The 22,740-nt window shown below is 34.9% G+C and overlaps 1 protein-coding gene across 1 annotated transcript in view; it reads right to left on the reverse strand.

The window, feature by feature from the left end:
• RYR3 (ryanodine receptor 3) overlaps positions 1-22,740 on the reverse strand; it is a 219,232-nt gene that overhangs the window by 175,980 nt on the left and 20,512 nt on the right. The window lies entirely within an intron of this gene.

Here is a 22,740-nt window from a genome sequence, read left to right on the forward strand (position 1 = left end):
CAAAGACACACTTATAAAGTGCCAAGCCCTTTTCACCTCTTAACATGCGATACTAAAGCTGATATAAGCAAGCCAAAACAGATTATTTTTAGTTCTCAACTGTGTCAAAGGTATATACATAATTAAAAATAATTTTATTTTCCAAAACTTGTCTGCTAACCAAGAAAATCACCACTTGCAGACTAGCAAGCAGAAGAACTTATTTTTACACAGGTATGTAGCTGTTCACCAAAAGACACTGCCTTAGAAGTTTTTAAGGGGGCGGAAGCTGATAAAACAAGAGCGATATGATATGTCAGCGTCCCATCCAGCTATGAAGTTATACTGGTGTCAATTATTATTGTCAAAGCAGATACACAACAGCCGCCTGTACTGAACTCAAGAGATCACTTGAACAATTATGTTCTAAAAGCAGCACTGCTTTTTCCAGTCCCCTTATGCAACTGCAATACTATGACAGTAGCCCAGCTACTGACACTTGAAATAAAAGCTGGGAGTGACAAAGTGATTTTCACCAGAGGAATTAAGTGACGCACCCTTTAAAATTCAAAATTCAAAAGCAGGTTTTTAACTTGTGTGATTTTGCAAGCGCGTGCAAGCTATATGGCTTTCTTCTATTTGACACTTCACTGCCTACTTACTACTACTAAAATGGACAGCTATTATATTTCAAACTAATCAGCAGTTACAGACAGTGTTTTCCTTATCTAGCTTTACATAACAATCAATAGCATGTTTAACAGCACAGAATGGGAACTCAAGAAATTCTTATAAACAATTCTAAGATGTATAGTCAAGTAGGAGGTAGACAAAATTAGCTAATTAATGCTAAACAAATTCATTTTCTTTTTCCCCTGCTGCTTCTGCTTCCATTTCTGTAAAATGCTCTGAAATTCTCAGCCGTCAAACTCATTACTAAAAACATTTCTGCTTTTCAAACTTCAGTGTAATAAGTTGCAAAATAAAAACAATACAATTAACCACTCGCTACTACATCCCTCTGTTCATGAATTTTTAAAAATTGGCATAAGAAGCATATCTATTTGAGGAGAAAAACATCAGGACATGTAAAAAGTAAAAATAAATATATTTAAAATATTTTCCATCATCTGATTCCTGTATCAAACATTGAACATACGTATTTCAGAGATTTAAAAAGAATAAAATACTAAACCACAAGCTCATAAATACCAAGATTTAGAATAAAATTGAGATTTGCCATTTATTGACTTTTATATATATATGAAATTGTATTTATTCTCCCTACTACATTAAAGTATTCATCATTCTACAGAGGCATATACATAGTAACTATTGTAATTTATAGTTTTCTAAAAAATAAAATTATTCCCTCAGACAATATACACAAAAACTTACTTAAAATGAGAATTACTCAAATAAATTAACAACTTTCTCTTTAAATCCATAGGCATAAAAGGGCAAGAGCTTCTACCATAATGAAATTAATATTTTATCTTCTAGAATTCAAATAATAAGCATTTCTTTTTAGAATTTACACTGGCATCACAAGGTCTTTATCAGTCATTAAATGCCATAACCCCAAAACACAAACACCGATAATGTCTTAAGCAGGGACTGCGTACAGTATTCACCATCAAAGTTTTACATTATCCCTCTAGATTTCCAGTGTACCCTTTTCATTTGTGCTACAACTATGTATTTGCTACAAAGGAGGAACAACTTAATAGAGTTTCTCAAAAGTGGCAATAATAGTGCATTCCAGAATGTTTTGAAGCAGAGTTTTAAAGAGATTATCACTCAGGTGCGGGTAGGCTGAGCATAAGCAATTAGTGGAATCTATATAACCTGCAAATAAGACAATGACTTGCTGTTGAGATGACTCAGTATTAAATTGTACTTACTGAAATAAGATCATTCTAGCTGAGGTCTGAAATTGCTTTTCTGGCCTGAAGACACTAATACAAATGAGTTTTATGTAGTTGTTATCCTATAATGAAATTGCAGACCATGTCTCAGCAGTATCTTCTTGAGTCTTCTCTCACACAAATTCTGGTATTCTAAAACATTTTTCCTGGTAAACTTGCTTTCTTCTTCCCTTAGATTTAAATTCACATCATGCCAGAGCAATTTAACCTTGATCTTCACTTCTCTTATACAGAATTTCTTTCATTTACTTCAGTGTACCTTTTTTAGTACAAGCCTGAATGCCCAAGGAGATGTGGATACTTATGCGATGAGCAGTGATGAGTTGTTAGCTGTTATATACAGCCAATTCTTAAAGATAACCAAAAGCAAAGCAAAAGAAAAAAAACCCCACACAACTTCCTTGAGATCCAGTTTGTCAGCCAGGAATTTAACAAATTTAAAGGTTTTCAATTTAACATGTGTTTTAAATGCAATCTTTCTCACCTAACAGCTCTATTTCCATGTTCAGAAGTTTAATTTGTTCTAATCCTTTTAGCTTTGGTGGGGAGGGTTGGATTTGGTTTTTTGTTAATAAAACAGGTTTAGAGTGTGTGGAATCACAGGCTGAAAAGGACCTATGTAAGCAATGGTCCAACACCTCACTAGAGAAGGGCTAATTTAGATAAAGTTTCTGATATGATCTAATGTGCACAATTTAAGATAAAAAGTCCACTTCAGTGTTCTGATCAGCTTGAAGAATTGTTACAGATCCTAACCTCCTCACCTCTGTCTTCATCATGCATTATACCTCTTCAGATCAAAACTGTAATATGCAACAGTTGCAGCAAAGCTTTCTAGATTTTTCAAGGTTTTGCTTCAATGAGCAAATAGGGGGAATAATTTCAGGTTGATCAAAATATTTCCATGATTTAACGAGCACACAGAAAATAATACCTTTGCATATCACTAGGGCTCACACAAGAAACTGCTCCCATTGTTCCTCAAAAAGTACAACATTCCAAGCGTCGTTTACTGGTTTCCACCAGTAGCATCATCAATAACTACATAAAGTTAACCAGGAGATCCATTTTGTACTACCATAGTTTATATCTATTCACATATACAGATGAAGAGCAATTTTAAACTCTTTTTTCTGAATGAAGAAGAAATGAGAATTCTCCTCTCTTCTGTCCAGAAATCTCTTACCCGGTTAGGATTCATTCATCAGTCCTTTAGTAAAAGGACACATATCAGGTAACTCCAACCCCAATTCTAAGAATGTTTATACATAGAAACACATTGATATTACTAAAATATATTTCAGGTGGTCTCAAATCCTGCAGAATCTACCAAGTGTCATGTAGCTAATGTGTTATAATTCTTTCCAGTATTATTCAAATATTCACACAAATGTGTAACTTTTGCAAAAAGAAAAAAAGACAGCTTTGGAGATTTGTTTTCTTTTTTTGAAAGCAGGTAACTGCATAACTGTGTGTAATGAAAACATAAAATTTCTATTTGCTTTGGCCAGAGCTGAAGCTGCAATCTGAAGTTGCACTATATAGCAATGTCTGCATAGACTGAGAAACAACGCTATTTCTAAATGAGTCACTCACTCAGTACCTTCTGCTTTTAATATAGAACAAGTTACCAAAATAGACCTTGGCTCTATGCAAAAAGTATGTCTAATATTGAACGATTTCTTTAACTGAAGACTGTGATCCCTAGCCTTCAGCAATATAGCATTAAGCATACTATCCAATTTTAAAAAAAGAGTCTTTAATGAACCACAGCTCAGTGGTTCATTACCAGGCAGTACTTAGTCTTGGGTCTTCAGGCTACCTTCCTCCTCAGGTTTCATAATAAACTGATGGTGAACTTAAACTGAGATTCCTGTGATGGAATAATAAGCCAAAACATAAACAAAATCGATTTTAATTAATCAATGACTTGACTTGCTGCAAAGTAAGTCAATGATCAAGGTGAATCAATGTACTGTAGGCATGACCTTGCTTCTGCTCAGTTCACTAGTTTTTCGACACTTGAGAATAAAGGAATTCTGACAGCTAACGAGACTTCTTCATTTATGCTGCATGTATATCCCAGAATTAAGAATTATTGTCACGTTTAAGTCTGGATAGAAGTTGTATTCAACAACAGACACATTTCCATATATATCATATTAAGAAGCACAAATCCATCAATACACTAAATAATACATATGCATTTACATATATAGACAAAATATGCAAATTTTGCTGGAAAACACCCCCCTTAGATTTAGTTTGCTATCTACCAATTCAACACCTACCAAATCTCTATATTCTTCATTATATTCAGTACTGAAAATGAATTGATAAAAGCGACATGACATTGAAAACTAATCAGTTTTAGAAAATTAATCATACATATTTTGCTTATATGTTACAGCTGCACATAAACATGCAAGTAGGTGCTTGCACATGAATGACTAATGTAAACTGATCTGAAATTGCTTTGAAAGTACATTCTTCTGTAACACCATGGAAAAGTTTTCTTTGATAATATACCCTTTCTGTGAAGAAATGTATATGACTTAAAAAACCAACATTTCTGTTGAATAAAGACACTCAGAGCTCCTGTTTTCTATGGTAAAGTAAGTAGGCATATCAAGTTGATGCTCCTTAAAGGCCTGATTACTGTGACACTGTGACACTTGCTGATTATAGATCAGTGCTGCAAAGACATATGCAAAGTAAAAATCCACAGCCGCCTTCACTCTTTGATAGACAACATCCTACTCATGTATCTTACTGTATCACAAAGCACAGGATATAAGCAAACAAAAGTCTTGACCAGCATCTAAACACCAGCTACAAACCAATTCTTCCACAGGACTGAATTCCTTTGAAGTTACCTGGAATAATCTTGGAGAACACGTAAAATTCACCAGAAATTGCGATCTACAGTGGCTGCGCTCCTCTTATCAAAATAAGGAATTATAGGCAGATTTGACAATGCTCTAACCACAGATGGATTTGATACATTTGTGGGTGTCCACCAGTTCCTTTCACAAGGGGAATGGCCTCACTGCAAAGCGGGTTCCATGCACTTGCATTTTTTGCAGAACTTTCTCCAAAATGTCCAGCTTCAGCATGGCTAATGTCACAAAATATTTTCAGTCGCTTCTAAATACAAGTACAGGAAACATACAGTCTTTGGCCCAATTGAAAAACCAATTTTATGATGTTTTGAGAAACAGAAGAGTGTTTCTACTTTTAAGGTGCAGCTTGAATAACAGTGTTGCCCTAGGATATGGAACTGTATTTTCCTCTTCCCAAGGGAAAAAAAATCTCTCCTAACTCTGACCCCATTACAAAAATGCTATGCAAAAAAAATGTGGACAGGCTGGAGAGGGTCCAGAGAAGGGCCACCAAGATGATCAAAGGACTAGAAAGCCTGCCACATGAGGAAAGGCTGAGAGAACATGGTTTGTTCAGCCTTGAGAAAAGAAAGCTTAGGTGGGGAGACTTATCACCATATTCCAGTATTTAAAGGGTGGCTACAAAGAAGAGGGAGACTCCCTTTTTACAAGGAGTCACATGGAAAAGATGAGGGGTAATGGGTACAAGTTACTCATGGGGAGATTCTGATTGGACACAAGAAGAAAGTTTTTCACAAGAACAGTCAGCCATTGGAGTCATCTCCCCAGGGAAGTGGTGGATTCCCCAAGATTAGACACCTTTAAGATATGCTGGACAGGGTGCTGGGCCATCTTGTCTAGACCATGCTTTTGCCGAAAAAGGTTGGACCAGATGATCTTTGAAGTCCCTTCCAACCTGATATTCTACGATTCTATGATCCCCACCGTGTCACACCCAGCCTGGCTTTTCCAGGCTGAAAAGTCCTAGCTTCCTAATAAATTGTTCCTCATCCAATCGTCATCCTGATCCTCATCTGACCTTTCCCTGAATATTTTCCAGTTCTAGTGGCTTCTTTTTAAAATGAGGTAACCAGAATTCTACATACTATTCAAAGCATGGAAAAATGTACATATTTATGCAATAGCAACATGTTTGCTGTTGTGTTCTTTATTCTAACATTTGTTTGCAATTAATGAGTATTAAGCTGATGTTTTCATTGAACTATTATAACACCAGAATCTTACTTTTCAGTTCAGAGCCAATCATTTTAAACATGAAGCTGGATTGCTATTTTTTCCCCCCGCATCTAGAAGTTCAGAGTTAGCCTGAATTTCATGTCATTTTACTGCAGTTACTTAATTTCAGAAGGTCCTTCCAGAATGGTTCATAGCTGGCTCACATCCTTACTACCCTAAATAACTTCCCACCATGAGCGCTCTACCTAGTTATCTCTTTTCCCAGGTCCTCTCTCTCTTCCCGTCCCTTCCCTACTGTATACTACAACATGATTTATAATATACATTGGAGTACACACAATTTAATTCTGCAACAGATACTCAAGTTGGGTTGATCCTGATTCAAAAAGGTAACATTGCTCTCTGTTTTCTACATATATATGTTTTCTTCTTGTCTCATTAGAAGGAACGCACCACCTGAAGGAGGCCACTAGAATAGGAAATATACCTCATTATTCTGTCTTCTCTGTGTCTTATTGTGAATATGTTTTATTTATACAATTTTATTTCCAGAATATTTGAGCACACAAGAAACAAGGCACTCTAAATTTCTAACTGCTTTACTACTTCGGTGCTCATGTTCTCTATCCACCATTTGACAAACACATTATAAATCAAATTATAATAAATATTCACAAAAAGATTACCACTACATATCATAATTAGCTTCTCTACCAAATGTCACAGGATGCTAACAAAACAGAAATCACATCAATTTCATACCGTTGAGTTCCAAAGAACAAACATCCTGGCTTTATTTACTCTATTACGAAATACGTATTTTGACTTAAAAACTCTGTGCATGCTAATATTTGAATATCTCGATAACAGAAGTCCTCTTTTTTTTCTTTCTTCTTTCTTTGTTACTCAGAGTAGTTCTCGCGGCAAAACCTAGTCCTAATCTGACAGTGACTTTTATTCAAAGAGAAAATAAGACAAACACATGACAATTGCTTATTTCAACAAGAGAATGAAATGCAACACCACAATCAAAATAAACACAATGTTCACAGAGATATTCTATGTCAAAACATTTGCTGATAACTGAATTCTGATGCTCTCAGGTGCCAATGTTTTGTACTTGCCCTTTTACACTTGTTTCTGATTATAGATTTCAAGATCTATAGGGCAAAATACGTACTTTTTGTCCAGCACTTTTCACCTATATTAAAAGGCTATATAACAAGGTATAACCATGATTAAAGTCATATTTGAATCTGAACAGGTTTAGTATGACTTAAACAGCTGGGAAAACAAAAATTGAGTCTAATTCTACTCTCATGTATAGTACCGTAAACTATGTAGAACTCTTAAATGAGTGTAGAATAACAAATGCTAAAATTCATGTAAGGAATTAGATTTTTTTCTTCTAGAAAACATATTGCAAATTCACTTAAATATAGGAAATTATTTTTAAAAAATTGTATGAATGATGCCCATTAAAATAATATAAGCATTTGTTATTTTCAAAATAAAAACAATGTGTCATAGCCAGCTTTTCTTAAAAAGGAAGATCATATAGCTTATCAGATATAGTCAATATCCATCTTCATCATGGATAATACACCAGCTTTAATAAAACCTGTAGGTTAGACCTTTGAACTTCTAAACAGTGTCTTGCAGGCAGCAAATCTAAATCACCAGATGACAGTGAAAAGCACAGAATTGAGTGAGTAGTCGAAGTACTTTTTCACTTGATCTGACACTTCTTTTTTTTTTCCTAGAGTGATAAAGCACTTTGCTGTAGTTGAATTTCACACTTTCTGGTATAAGGCTAACAAAGTATATGAAACTGTGACACACATCCCTCCGTTTGCTACATTAAAGAAGAAAAATGAAGAAAGGTGACTCAAGTTGGCACATTGCTGAAGCATATCAAGACTTCCTAAATACTAGTGCAAAATTAAAATTAGTTACTTATGTGTTTCTGTTGAATAAATGATCCATTTTTTAAATACAGAAGCCCATAATTTACTTAGTTTCCAACTTCCTCATGGATACAGTCAATCATTCCACTCACTCTAAAGCAGAAGTTTCCTATAATGTTACTTCACAGGATTCCACTACTTCCACATTTGAAAAGAACAAAACTTTTCAAACCTATACTGTCATACGTTACTATTAGGATTTCTTACTTCAGTAATTATTATTGCAACACTTGGTAAGTAAAGATTTGTATTCTCTCTTGTACATTGTTAAAAATTAATTTGCATATAACTAACAGAAAACAGTTCTGGTATGGCTTTTTATTTCTGCTACTGCTTTCCTACTTCAGATAAAGGATGTGGAAAATTCTGGCTGTTGAATTTATTATTTACCAAGGCAACACAGTTCTAACTATTTAGGCTTCCTAATCAATTAATTCATAAAAATGAAAAGTTTCTTTGATTAAATTTTACTTGGATTGTTTTGGTTTTGAGGCTATGAACCAGAAAAATTACTTAACGTATTTGCTTACCATCTAACTAAAACAATTTCATTTCTTTTAGGTTCCTGTACTGAGAAAACAGTGTCAATTTCCTGTAACTAATTACAACAGTTTGGTAATCATGTATCACATGTCCATGCAGAAGTTAAGATTCAGAGCAAAGTATACGCATCACAAGTCTTGCTGAATGGTCATATCACTTTTCCTCTGCTAAATACCCCTGAGGTACAACTCTCAACAAAAAATTCCTTGGGGGAAATTTCCAAAATCTCTGCTGTATGTATTTATCTATATATTTATTTATTGTGCAAAGGGCAATTCCACTCTTAGTAAACAAAAACATTGTTTATTGACTGATACCAATATATAGTATGCAGCATACAATTGACTAATTGAAGTTTCGGATATTTTTGTTGAAAGACACAGTCGATTACTCACTTGAAAAAAAAAATATTATTATAGATCTAAAACTAGCGTATGACACATTTTTGCTTTGCCTACTCTTTGTCAATTAAAAAAGATTATTTTTTTGTGACTAGTCATGAAAAAGAAGTAAGAGGAAACCAAGTAAAACCTCAAAAGAAGGTTTTTAAGCCTCAAAAAACCCCCAAACCTAAAACACATGGACAAAAACAAACAAGAAAAATAACCACACCCTACTAAACTTACAGACTTGGCTGTACAATAAATGCAACAGATTAGTGAGGCATAGTATGTCCTTAGTGATGACTCCACATTGATCAGCAGTCTGCAAAAATGACTACAGATGCCTTTGGGATCCCGAGATTCACCAATGCTGAGAACTGATTAGTTCTTAGAAGCAGCTTTCCCTTACCAAGCACACGGGGAAAGGTACATTACTGAAACTGGTACGTTAAAGAGCAAGAACCATCACCCTTGGCCTGGCAACTTGGAAATGGAGGAGGTGATCTGAAACTCCTCTTTGCACATCATCTAAGAATGTACATAGGGAAAGAAAGTTTATTGTGTCTTCCAGGACAGATTCTTTTGTATATTTTATTCTCTTTCCTTCTTCATATCAAAATGATGACAGGTCATCTGGTTCATTGACAAGTCAAGTCCCTCTTCTTTTTTCCTCTCCCCTCTCTCCTCCTCAGAGGAGTATTAAACTTTCAAACCCAATTTCATTTACAGATAAATTCTCAGGTAAAAGAAGACTGAGTTTACTCAAAGTTTATCTTCCTTAGTTTGTGTGTGCGTGGGAAGGTGGAGGGGGTTTTGGTTGGTTGTTTTTTGAACCAATAGTATGACCTGACATTATACCTTGCTTTTAAATCAGGGTTGCCACTTCTTTGCCCCTTCTGCCCATACAGCTTACACAGGCTGCAGTCTAAATTAAACAGAAATATTTACAAGTTCAAGACAGTGTTGAAAAAATACATGGGCAGAAAGAGATTTTGTATAAAACTCTTTCCTTTGGAAATTAAGAGACAAGCTACATGAAGAAATCTCAGTTAAATTCATATGAAAACATTAAATAAATCCTTAGGAAAACAGAACACAAAATAGGACAATTAATGGTGAAGATGCACATAAAGTGTCCTTCTTGTTTGTCTAAAGAACTAGTTGATGCTGACCCTTCCCTGCCTCATTGGTATCGCTAACACAAAACACTACTTTAAAAGAGTAAGTTAATTGAAGTAATAGGAACTTTAATCCCATGCTTATTCATAAAAATAGAAACCAACAGAACAAGAAAGCAATATGCAATACATATGATCCATACTGAAGCTGTGTTAACATTTTAAAGGTTCTGAAATTTGAATAGCTATTTTTTAACCTTATATTTGGACATACTGAATTGTCCTAATTCAAATGTTCTTATAGGCAAATTTATTTCTTTTTTATTTATTTTTTATTTCTATATTTCTATTCAACAGAAAATGCTGCATAACAGGTACTCATACTGCTACAGTTTATTCAGTATTTCCATGTTCAAGAGTTTGTCATACTGTCAGGCAGCAGGGGAAAAAACCCAAACTGCTCACCAAAAAAACCATAATTAAAAAATAAAAATGGAGAAAATTAAAAGCCAACCATAAACTGCTAAGAAAGATAATCAAGTTATCAGGATAAATTAAATTATTACAAATTTTAAAAAATAATTCTACATTGCCAGTCATGAAAATGTATGTGAGACAAAAACCAATACATACATTTCCTGTAAACAGGAAACTCCCAATTTTGTTTCACAGCAGTTATATTCTGCCAATTACATCTCGAGAGCACTTTTTTTGCCACATTATTGACTTACAATATTGAAGATCCAATTCTTCAATAAATTCTACTTTACTTACTACATAACTTAATATTGGGGATATTGTTTACTAAAGCCTGTAACCAAGCACCAAAGCAAAGTTTAATATCAAAGTAAGCTTATGAACCAAAAAAGGTTCATGAAAGATTCAATTAATGTTTTTCATTCCTGTGATTTAAAAAGTTATACAGCTCTGCTGCAATATGATGAAGTTTATTTTAGGACCTCCCCACAGAAGTGCATACTACACAAATATTTTAGTCCCAAAATACAGACATCACAGTCATTCAATTGAATTAGGAAGAGGTCACGTGACTGTATCATCTTAGGCTTTCCTTAAATGTCTATAAATAAATCTTCTGGCAAGCAGTATGTGTTAATTTCTAAAACAAAAGTGTGCTTAGGCACAACTGTCATGTTGTAAGTCATCACAAAACCCCCAAACAAATGAAGGAAAACAGTATGCAGAGCAGATCTTGAATGAGCAGTAGTAGGGGTGAGGTAGATTCTCATCAGATTTAGCTTTACTTCCATTACTTATTATCAGTTGTTTCTAGCATCTTTTTGTACACTAAAAGCCTTTATTTGCTTGGTGGTAACATACCAAGGCCTTTCTTCTCCCAGTAAGCATATGAATCTCTCCCAGTAAACACAGTCAGTTCACTGCAAATGGATCCTTATGATGACAGCAGAGTTATTTGATGGAAATTCACGCACCACCATCTGACAGTTCTCAGAAGATTTTAAAAATAGAATTGGGGTTTCCGTTGTCAGTCTACTCCTTCAGTAGTGGTTGGATCAAAGCCTAATCTCAACTCTGGAACATACTTCCATATCTTATATCAGGTCATCAGCAAAGCAGGCTAAGCAAATCATTAGACAGCAATAAAATGTAGTCAGTCCTCTTCACAAAAATTAATACTTCTGAATGAAAAATTGCTTCAGGAAGTATTTCAGTATTGACCATTTTTCTTCTTTTTTTTTTTAATACAACTTCCAGGTTGTAGACTTGCCATTGAAGCCTTTGCATAGTTTACTGTCTTTTGTATCACAGCTTTCACCGCCTCTCCCCTTGCCCGGTTCTTCATAGAAATGAGATACTATGAGATAGTGACAACAAAGGAAAAACCACACCAAATACCAAGACCAAAAGTAACATCCAAAATATTTATTCATTATCTGTCATAAAACCAGAGCACTAAATATTCTTTAAAATCATTCCTTTGATTTCAAACTCTAAGGCAGGGGAAAAAGAATCCTTATTAACAGAGCTGGGGTGAACTAGCCATGCAGACTGGCTTGATGCAAATCAGTGGCAAAATAACTATGTCCTCTCCTACCAGGCAAAGTCCTGTCTTGATTGAAGAAATCAAGTAATTTTAAGTACACATGTTAATTGTCAGAATGGCAAACTGACTAAAAGCATTGAGATATGTTCCTTGCTGATCAAGGAAGTGGAATCAGCCAAGAAAGGTGTATCCTGCGAAAGTATCTCATCGTTATCTACTGAATGAACCCCTTAGAGCAGGTCCCAAGGAGGGCCCTGGAAATGGTCAGGGAGCTGGAGCACCTCTCCCATTAAGAAAGGCTGAGAGAGTTGGGGTTGTTCAGCCTGGAGAAGAGAAAGCTCCAGGAAGACCTTACTGGAGCCTTTCAATATATAAAGGGGGCTTATAAGAAAGATGGAGAGAGACTTTTTACAAGGGCCTGTTGTGACAGAACAGGTGGCATCAGTTTTAAACTGAAATAGAGTAGATTTAGATTGGACACAAGGAGTAATTTTTTTTTTTTTTTTTTTTTTTTTTTTTAGATGAGGCTGCTAAGACACTGGAACACATTGTCCAGGAAGTTGTGGTTGCCCCATCATTGGAACTGTTCAGTCTGGTTGGCCATAGCTCTGAGCAACCTGATCCAGTGAAAAATGTCCCTGCCTGTGGCAGGGGGTTGGACTAGATGATCTTTAAAGGTCCCTTCTGACCCAAACCATTCTATGATTCTATGAATTGTGATGTCAGTATTGGCATGCTTTGCATCTCTGACATTTGTGAACTCTGGCATAATATTATATGAGCGAAGGAAGAAAGGACAAGATTTATTAGGAAAGGAGGGTATTACAGTTCATTTTAATGGAGCATCCTTTTGGAGAGAGAAATGAATGCAAGAAACATAATTGCGTATGTGCATACTTGCATATATTTTGTTTGCTTTCCCCATTGCTTTTACATCTGGTACAAGTGATATACTGGCAGACCAACCACTTACCAACAGAAAGATATAACATAGGACATCCATAACAACAAATTTATTTTTATTTCAGTAATTAACTGGTAACTGGAGTTTGCAAATATAAGAGAAACATTTTGGCATAATAAACTCAAAGAGTTAACTTATAAAATTTTACTGTTTAACAGATGATCAGAAATATTAATGAAATAGTCAGTGTCTTGTCTCAATTACAGATAAGCCAATTTAAAAGCCTGGCACCTGACAGCAAGAAGGAATCCAAATAGAAGCTGTCAGCCTTTTGGAATCTTAGTGCATGACCACTACCAGATTAGTAAAGGTACCAGTAGCAGCAGACCTTTAGATCATATCTATTTCAAATGACACAGTATTTAGCATATTCTCGAAATCATGTATTCTGTATATAGTTAGAGATAACAGTGATCTTATGAACCCAGTAACATTCAGGGTTCTACACACTGTCTACACCAACTGTTGGCAAGAGGGATACTTAGGGTACAGCTTCGAAAAATCAGGGACCTACAATGGGACAAACAAGTACCTATCTTAAATTTTAGGATGTCAAAACAAATTGGAAAAGGTTCTATAAAAAAATCAAAGTAGACATTTTCTCAGTCAGTATATGAAGTCATAGGCCTGCTGCTTCCCACAGGAATATAAGGAAAATTTTTTTAAATATTTTTTTTAAATAGTACTCTGAGAGGAGATTTTACAGTGTCACAGTTACCTGAATTTAAGTTCTGTCCTTGTCAGGTGTAGGCAGCAGAACCACAGAAAAATGGGCAGTAGCACTGGAACACAGACAGAGTGTTTGCAAGACCCAGGTCTTTGCACCAGGTCTCAGAACCAGAGTGGCTTGTGAATAGCCAATAAATAATTAAATATTATTTATCCAGCTTTTAGGAGCAAGAAAAAAAACAAGACATGTGAGCTGGAAAGTCACAATATAAATAAAAAAGGTTTTGCCAAAGACATCAACGATGAGGCAAGATAGGTCTGAAGCAGAAATGCAGGGGACCACAGGCTCTAGAATTGCTTGATGCCTGTATTTTTAAGCATAACTATTTTATATCTACGGGAAAACAGTGACATGTTTGAAAGAAGTTTTCAATCACGAAAGCAGAGATTTAGACTAAATCCCAGGCTTCTTCCCCAGACTTTCTACAGACAAGACTGAAATATGGCTGTGGATATATAGCAAATGAGCTGCCAGGCTTGCATGGGTTGGTAAGAATGGAGTAGGTATGAATCAGGTACAAATGTTTATATGTACACAGGGAGGATCATAAATTATACAGAGGAACATTTCTAAAGGAACTACAATACCTATGGTTATTCTATACTAGTGAATATACAGATATATTAAGGTACAGGCAAATATGAATATATCCAGTCAACATACTGATATATTAATGGAGCTAAAGAACATTAAAGAGTTTTTACATGCAGCACTCCTCTTCAAACAATTAATTGAACTTTTCTGATAATATCCTTTTTCAGTGAATGTCAGAATGGCACACATACTACCATATATATGGTGGCATTATGTTACCTAGCAAACAAAAATTAAATTCTAGGCAAAGCTTTTAAAATTTTCTAGAAAATTAATACATTGCAATGGCACATTCCATCCTGTGGACCTAGAGGCTATATACACACAATTCATCATCAGCCATAATTACTTCCCCAGTGTTAAACTGCAGAATTAAAAGCATCTTTTAGAGTGAGCTATAGCACCTACAAATTGTTTTAAAATATGTTTAAAATGAGGATATAATGCCTTTGAAATCCAACTACATCTTCCTTGTCTTAGTCCATACTCCACTACGCTGATACTGCACTATGTATGTGCACATATCTGTTAGTTTACCATGTTTTCTATCAGTAAAACTTTTCAAACAAGAGTCTGCTAAGATGAATTACACTCCTATTTCAATAAAAAAAATCTGAAAACCATAGATTACAGTCATGTATATTTAAACTTAACTATCTGTTACAATCCTGAATTATGGCTTGCTGGAAATTTTTTTCAGAAGTGAGCTTCTGATACTTCTGGCAATTCATTAAAACAAAGGAACCTCACTATACTCAGTAAACATCCACATCTGTTACAGTTTAAAAGAGAAAAGGCATCAGATGAAGGCAATATTCCAACCCAAATCTTTCAAATCAGATTTGAAAAACACAGCAGATATTTTAACAGCCTTCGTACAAAATCTATGAAAAAGGACAGAATAAAGTAGAAAAGATGGCACAGAAATAAGATGTGAGAATGGAATACATTCAAATGCTGTCCATCCCATGTCAAGTATTTACACATATTACTCAAGCTGGACTACAGAAAGTGGGATGCTCAAGGTTTAGATGAGAACTGGCAGGAACATGATATTGAAAGAGCGTAAATGAATCATATCCATCATACATATCTTCAAAAATAAAATATTCAAACCACCAAACAGCTGCACAGCAGTTTCCCCTGCATAGTTATTTTACAGATATCTTACAGTTATAGCAACTCCAGTAGGAGATACCTACAAATCTGCGAGCAGTAGCAGTGCTTAAAAAAGTGACAAATCAATCAGTAGCCTCTAGCAAATTGAGTGGAAATATGTGAGCTAACAACATGTTCAGCCACAGATGTCTCATGTCAACTATGCTCTCATTACATTTTGATCTATAGTCGAAAACAACTACAATTAATGGAAATAGAAAGATTTCCCATAAAATTAAGACAAATATTTCTCAGTGTCTACCTAATTGACATTACAAAGCATAATAAAGAAATTTTAATTTGCTTTGATTTTCTCATAGACTAGATGGTGGACTCTTGCCAAAGAAAAGTGCACTTAATTTTGTAATTAAGTTAATTTCTACAGAAAAGTCAGTATCACTGTATTTCCTGCTGCTTCTAGACCATATAAGACGTCAGCAGTGCTTGCTCACTTGCAAACTGCTTCTTAGGGTTCACTCATGAAGTCTGAAGTATCTGTCCTACCAAAAATCAGCCATCATGTTCACTATCAAATTAGAGAACCAAACCTTGGTAAGTTTTCAGCAGAGAAGCTCATAACTTTTTACTACTACTTAATAATCACTTACATCCTTTGCACTTCACAAATTTTGACCACACAGAATCACAACAAACGATGCTGAGTTGGAAGCGACCTTTAGAGACTGCCTAGTCCTACCCATGCGCTCAAAGGGGAAAAAAGAGCCATGAAACTTTCTACTGCTATTATTTGGGCACAGGTGGGAAATCTTCTGGACAAAAAACACTTGGAGTTTTGTATAAAGTTCTGTTCACATGGTGAAATCTGTGAAATGCTTTTTAACCTAAGGATAAGCTTGGTTGAATATTTGACTTCAATATAATTTGGAGACCCAGAGGGCTCTGAGTTGATCTTGAAGCAGATTCAGAATTTCATGTCAGTTGGTTAACATTGATATTTCAATCCAATATGAATACAAAGTAAAAGATGAAATAACCAATTTAAACTACCACAGAGAATCCAAATATTTTCAGAATGACATTTCTTGACTTTTAGTCAATTGGCCTCCAGTAAGAAATATGAGTTGCCACTCACAAAGTAAATGTTCCTGTAGTTACCAAATTCACTAGAAGTTACAAAATTTGTTTTACATTATATGCCATGGAAAACTAACTGCCCCTAACACAAGGACTTCAGAGAACTGCTCTATATAATTCTTTCTAATGGTGAAAGTTTTGGCTGATACCTGAAAAGCTAGTCGGAGAGAAGTTGCTAAATGTCAACAGTACCTTCAGAAAACACAGTTCATTCATATTCGACAAGATTTGCATCAGATTATTCTACTATTACTTACAGTACAGAGGACATTACAAAAGATCTACAGCATTACCAGCAACAGGCAGGAAATACTTGGCAAGTGGGAATAGCCCTGCCATTCTTGGTAGCCAGAATTATAACCATGACTCAACAATGGCTGGGTATTTAAAACGTAAAAAAAAAACCAAACAAAAAACCCCCAAAACCACACACACCCCAAAATTATATTAGAACATAATCTGCCTAGTATCAGAAGATGTTACAGCGACATTAATAAGGTAGAAATTATTTGATGTAATGCCAGCAATCCACATAAACCTTACATTATTCTTCCTTCTCCGTAGTCAATAATGCACTCTGCCTGACAAAATACTACTTCAACATCTACCAGAACCTGTTTTAAAACCACAACAAAAGGACAGAATTGAATCTATCTCGTGTAAATTCTAGATAAATTTTATATGTATACATGTATGCATGGTGGTGAAAACTGGCTGTATGTTGAAGATCTTCTGGAACATCTCTTTCTCCCGAGTCAAGATTTTTAGGCAGAAATAGAAAACAGTAGGATAACTGGACAGAGAAAAAGTTCCAACCTTATTTGATTGTTTCGTATTTAAATGAACACGTAAAAGACATGTTCTCTTTAAATGACTGCACCAAGATAATTACATGCACTAAGAAAATTACAGGCATGCATAGGACTCTTTAGCCCCCACAAACACACCTTTTGTTAAGTCAGTATACAGTGCTTAAGTATGTTATGATGCTTAAGTATGTTACAATAACAAGGAGTCTGTTCACTTTTCACTTATTTACTAAATGCTGACTGTGCTGTCAGCTGGTAGATTTCAGATGAGAAAAATCTACCAATAAAACTGAAATGTCAGATCACCATAGTAGGCTACACAGTATCTTTTGTCACTTTCAGCAGCATGAAATCCCTTGAGTGTGGTTGTTATGATAAAACCCTAAGGATAAGCCCAAGTTAATTGCTAAGAATAATATTTCCTTCACAGAGACAAGCCCAATAATTGAATCATAAACACAACAGACAAATGCATAATAAGTGTATAGGGCTGAATGTTAAAATCGCAAAAATCCAAATTAGAAGACAGACACTTTTGACAATTGAATGAAACAAATTAGCCTTTCTGCACTTTCATTCATGAAAAGATTGCAAACATACCATCCTTAATTACTTCTCTGCAGTTTTATAGAACTAAAAAGGGACTTTACATTATCTGATAAAAAAATAATTTTTTTTAAAGTATTTTCCAAATATTGTAATTGTAACCTATAAAATAATTTTTTACAGTGAGGCAGTGAGTTAGGTTTCTAAATCTACTGCACAATTAAATAGACATGACTGGAATCAGTCATCTCTCCCAGTAACAGTTCTTCTAAGCAAGACAGAAATTACAGTATTTCATTCCTCATATTTTATGGGCATCCACAGTTTCTTAAAGCAGTCAGATAACGTATTATTTGTAGACATCCTGTAAATAAATTACAGACACTTATACTGCAAAAAAAAAAAAGCAACTGCACTACAAAGACACCACTCACTATCATTTTTTAAATTGTTCAGATAAGAATGCTGACACGATTTTAATTATAGTAAGACTGAAAAAAGCTATTCCAAATAAGACTGACTCCCACATACAGACAAATATTTCAGACCTCTTTGAAGCTTAACTGTTTCAGTCCCCTACAAAGGTGATATGCTCAAGTATGAAAAGAGTTATATACTTACAGAAAGGCAGGTATGAAAATAATGGCATTAACTATCAAGTGTTTTATACTGCAATCTGGGTGGAAAAGGGTTCTCTGCCTTATTCAAGTTTTCTTACATGCTCTCCTCCGTCTTCAACAGAGTTTTTTTAATTCAAGCTAAAATTGGCTAGAATAATAGAAAACTTACAACTGACTTCACCCAAACTTAGCAAAACCTTCAATTCTGCATTCTTGGTTCTGTATCTATTCATTAGTACAGGGCTGAAAGACATCTCAAGCTCCAACACAATTATTTTGTTCTTGTATTTTCAACCCTGTCCACTAAAGGAAAATATGCTTATGTGAGGAAAAAAGCTGAAGTATCCTCCTATTTCTAGATGAAATTTTCTGCATCAGTACTAACTTCAGTTGTTCTCTCTCTTTCAAAAGGTTGCATCACTAGTTACAAAGTCCACAGAACATCCACTTAAGGCCTATACTAATAATTTTTTCATGGTCTGTGTTTTAGCAGGAACTCAAAAGGTGCCTCCAAAGGTTCACAGCACCCTACTTGACACTAGATTATTATAAATTATACTCTATACAGAATCAGCAAAATTTTAATTAATTTAGATGTGTTTTCAACTGTTGTTCTTCTACGCAAAGATCCTAAAAGAAAGTTTTCAAAAAGTTGAACCTACCTAGGCTAGCTATCCGTTGCTCTTTTTCAGTTTTGCACGTCTCTTACGTCTATTCCTTGGATCTTCTCTCACCTCAGTCTTTGTCATGTTATTGATTTTCTTCACTCTTCATTTACCATGTCAATCCTATAACTGCTTCCCTCTGTTTGTGTATTCTGTCTGCCTTCACCTCACACCTGGTGTTTCTATTTCAGTTAAAGAAGAGTTTTGGCTACTTCTGATGTGCACAGGCATATCAAATACCCAGCCACAGTTTTTAAAACTTCATTGTTTTTCACAAAAGAGACAAAACTTGTGTGATAATTTTATACCAACGAAAAAAAAATCCAACAAATTATTTTGAAGTATGCAATCAAAGAAGTTGCTGTAAACTCTACATCACTTAGTTTTGTAGTTTGGTAGTTGCTGAATCTCCCAGCCAGACCCAGTACAGCATACAAACAAATATACACAATTTAATACACAATAGAGCTATAAACGCTTTTTTGAAGCATGAGAAAATGCAGCTCTGCCTGCTACTGAGTCTGTACTGGAAAACATGTAACTATGTTCTGTACTGAGTAGTGCTAATAGGGCTCCACTAATTAACTTAATCTGTCCTTATTTGCAAACAGTCCCAAACATAAGACAAAGGTCTCTTTATCCCTACACTAGCCTGTTCTTTGAGGTATGCCATCACATATTCCACTCAAAGCTCACTTCACATATGCTAAAGACAACTGATCACCAGCTGTCAGGACCAGCAAAATGTAACAGGTTAGAGACTTGTCTACGAGAGTCTGGGAGCACCTGTTTAAGAGGCAGACACCAAAAGACTTCCATGTCATACAAAGATATCCAAACACAAGCAGCCTGTGTATTCTCATGGTCACAAGTGACGAAGGAGGACAGGGACAGTGGCTTTTGCCACCTCTTCCATGCCCCCTTCTCCAGCCCAAATGCCAAGAGGAACAAAATGTCCCAGTTTCCTCTACTTCTCCTTCACTGCGCCTCCTTCTACCTTATTAAGTAGTCCCTTTATGGCTTAGAAGGATCTTTATTTCTACCCCTCTTATCACCCCAGTTCTGCATGGGAAGCACAAATAGGTGAATATGATCTATTCCTAAGAGAGCAGAACCCTTCTTTTTTGTGTCTCAAAAGCTACAAAAGTGAAAAAGCTACGCTAAAAGCTATCTATTGCCTTCCTCATCAAGTCACTTATTGCACTGGCACTTCCTACTCTACTATTATCTCTCCTTCTTTACCAAGATATAGCTCCTGCCTCAACACAGGCTATGATTCTAATTTCTTCCATCTAAAGAAAATTGAAGAAAAAGATTAAATTCCATCTCACTTTATCAGAAATAAAAATAAAAAAAAAAAAAACCAGAAAAGCAGATAACACAATCTGACAAGCAGCAACGCACAATGCGATCAAACAAAAGTATTCTTAAGTTATTTCACTAAATGTACAAGACAAGCAACGGGTTCAACTGAATTTGAAGTGCTTGTATCACTGAACTTTTTCACTCTATGCATTTCCAGTGCACAAATAACTGAGATAAAATTGAGATCTCGTTTCCAGTCTAAGTAGTACATCAGAAAACGTAAGAACTCGCAGCACCCACACAATAAACCAGAGAGCATTGTTACTTTTTTGATATGTGAAAACTTAAGCCTGAGAAAGCTTCTAGCATATTTGCAAGGCAATGTGCATTAATTTCGGAGGTAAGAAAATGTTTCAAATGTCTTCTGGTCCACACAGTAAAAAACGCTTCTCTCATATTACAAAATATCATATGCAATGCCTTGCTAACTGAAAAGATTACTGAAATATGACAGAAAACCATTGTAAGGGCAAGACCAAAATTCTACTTCAAAAGCATTAGATCAACTTACTGAAAAAACTGAATTAAAACCCAAAAATGTAATTTACTTTTTTCCCCCCCCAAATCACACAAACCAGTAAAAAGTTGAGCTTTATATATAGCGTTAGTACTTTCTACTGTTTATTAGTAGGCTCATTTAAAATTTAATTTAAATAATAATTCAGGAAGTCTGCTATACATAACATTATAATACACTTATGATTATACACAATTGTACAAATAGCCTGTACTGAAATACTAATGTTTGGAATTGTTAACAAATCCATCTCTCTAAAAAAAAGATTTGATGCGTAGCTGCTAATAGAAACCAGGAATACTTTTAACAGGTTATTATATTAGAACCTCCTAGTTCTTAATGTTCTCTCCATAGTTGAGTTGAGACATTATTATTGAAACACTATATATGACAACTTTGCATCATACACCATACGATCATCAAACACTACGGCATATGATGGCCTGATATCATATACCTTCATCATATGGTGAACTTACAGCGAAACCAATTACAGGCTTGATGATTATCATTTCGTGCAAAACTAAGCCTTTCCTCTACCCTTAGTGGAAATCCTACACAGCAAATATATACAAAGCCTTCAAGCATTTCTGGTTTTACTGCAAGAATGGCTGGGATATCCATTAGCCAATACACTGTTACATTATTTTCACATCATACTAATTTTATTAGAAATAGTTTTTATAAGCCATCAAGCAAAATCAGAAAAAAGTTCAGAAAGCAGCAGTTCTGTGCACAATGCTCCAGTAAAGCAGAAATAAAAGTTTTTTACTGCAGAAAATAAGCATTGTTACCACAAAATTGCTGCTAAGGCTCTTCAGTCAACTGCTATTCAAAATGCAGTATACTTTACTAAGTGAACTACATAAACTATTTTTTATACACACAGAAATTTGAAAAGGGTTACACAGTCACCCAGACATTAAGAATACATAAATACTTCTGTAAGTTCCATTAAAGTTGGACGTGGATTAACATGTTAAATCAGCATAAACAAAACGCAGCTGTGAATGTTGGAAAGATCTGGACTAATCTTCTAATACAAGCCTGAGAAAACACCCTTACAGAGACTTGCTGAACTTTCTAATTCCATGTCATGGTAGTCGGGACATCAGATTTCTTTTCACATGACTGGCTTGTCACTTGTATAACATCAAGTGTAAAAAAACTCTTTAATGCTTCTGCTGCATGCTAGAAGAATTGTGAGATAATATTTTCTGAATATAATTATTTCCAATTTATTTAATAATTCCAAACAAAAATAATTTTAAAGGGATAACTCTCATCATTGATAAAAGACAAAAATATTTTAGTAACTACAGAGTCATTTGCTACAGCTTGCACCATAATTTCATGGTGATTGTGTCATTTATATAAATAACTGACTCAAATTTCTAAGATAGGTTTTATTTTTAAATATATTGCATTAATTTGAGATAGTTTAGGACTGTAATGAAAAAATGACATTTAGCTTTGCTAAGCCTGAAATTACTTAAGAGATCTTACTATATTTTTATTTAAACACCTGGACTAGTGTAGCCTTAGGGAGTTTACACCGTTAGTAGAAGTACAATGGACAGTTCAAGTATTCTACATGAACTGGTTCTCTGGTGAACACTGTATGATTATTAAGACAAACATTCACAGCTAATTTGTT

This window comes from Numenius arquata, chromosome 6 (genome assembly GCF_964106895.1).
Source record: "Numenius arquata chromosome 6, bNumArq3.hap1.1, whole genome shotgun sequence".
NCBI classification, from domain to species: Eukaryota; Metazoa; Chordata; class Aves; order Charadriiformes; family Scolopacidae; genus Numenius; species Numenius arquata.